Here is a 1,826-nt window from a genome sequence, read left to right as displayed (position 1 = left end):
GTCGAAAATAAAACTTGTATAAATTCTTTTTTAATTCATTGTAAGCCTCTAAAAAATCGGATGACTCATATCTCACATCTCACTGTATATTTTATAGTCCATTCCATTTTAACCCCTCCTTCCTCTTTTAAATTCTCTAAGCCTAAGTTATATCGATAATCTTTTATCTTTTATGAGATAAATTAAAATATTAAAAAGTTCATCACTATAAATTGTCCTATTTTTCATTTTAGAGTGAAAAACCTGTTACTTTTGTTCTGGTATTTTTGGAAGATACTGAATAGATTCCGCCTCTAATTGTCCAAGAGTATTTTATAATTCCATATTTCATTACATGTATAATGTATTTAAAAAGATTTTAACCTAATCAGTTGAATTATTTTTTTCCCTTAAACTTAAAGGTCTTTTATGTGATTAGTGTCTTTTATACATATATTAGTATATGTATCCGGTACGGAATAATAAACAAAATATAAAAAAAAATGAAATTTTTAAATGAAAATACAAATAATAAATTTTGTTATAAAATTTTTTGAAGTTAATTAAATTTAAAGTTTAACTATTTTTAATATTAAAAATAATAAAATTAATGAGTAATAATTTTATTTGTTTTCAAAATATAACAATTACTTATAACAATAATGTTCATACCCTGGCCCAACGCTAAGGCCCAGGATCCAAGTAAAAAGGCCCAACCCAAAGGGTTGACCTCACCCAGTACCAATCTTCGTCTTAGGAAGTCGGTACTCGACACGACTTGCTCTAAAGAAGTCGGGAACGAGGGTTAGCTGGCAGATAAGCACTCATTTGAATAAATAACTGCCCCTAGAATCTCTCTACCCACTTCCACAAGCCATATCTTAACTTCCCTAAGATAAAGGGACGGTTAACACCCTAAAAAAGTGGCACTACTCCAACGGTGGTTATTGGTTCACCACTATAAATACACTGACACTTCTCAGGTATCTCTAAGTCCCAATACTCTCTAGACCTGCTAACACTCTTGCTGACTTAGGCATCGGAGTGTCTTTGCAGGTACCACCCCTCATTCTTTCGCACGCACAAGTCGGACGGAGGGCACCGAGTTGCGGATCCACTTGGAATCCTCCTCATTCATACGTTTGGGCCAACCAACACCATCCAGCCCATTAATCTCCGGTTACCCATTGTAACATTGGCGCCGTTGCCGGGGACCCGAGAGATCAACCAGTGATGGCGGATAGATCCCCTGAAGAGGGTCATGTAGAGACAGATTCTGAACAAGAGAATCTGAACACCGGAAACAATGAGGTAGACCTGACCCTTCACCAGGAAGCCAATGACCAACACAGGGAAGGCACCTCCGGAATACAAAATCCGAAGGTGAATTCTTCAGAAGGGCGCGAATCAGAGATAGAGGGACCATCCCATGCAACTGAGCTCATGGGATTAGTCCACAGTCGCCTCGAACAGTTAGAACAGGAACGGGAGCGACAAAAGGAAACTGAAAAGAACCTAAAAGAGGAGATGGAGCGACGAAAAGAGTTAGAAAGAAAACTCTTAAAGTTAGAATCCTCCCTCAAAGGTCGGAATTCCCACGGCGATAGAGAAGATTCTCCCTTAGGAGAGAAAGATCCTTTTAGCGAGGACATAATGAGGGCAAAAGTTCCAAGAAACTTTAGAAGCCCCAATATGGACCTCTACGACGGAACCACTGATCCGAAGCATCATTTGAGCAATTTTAAAAGCCGGATGTACCTGGCTGATGCTTCTGATGCTACGCGATGCAAAGCTTTCCCGACAACCTTGTTGAAAGCGGCGATGAAGTGGTTCGACAGCCTCCCTCC

This window comes from Arachis ipaensis, chromosome B05 (genome assembly GCF_000816755.2).
Source record: "Arachis ipaensis cultivar K30076 chromosome B05, Araip1.1, whole genome shotgun sequence".
Taxonomy (NCBI): Eukaryota; Viridiplantae; Streptophyta; class Magnoliopsida; order Fabales; family Fabaceae; genus Arachis; species Arachis ipaensis.
Note: the sequence above shows the minus strand (reverse complement) of the source record.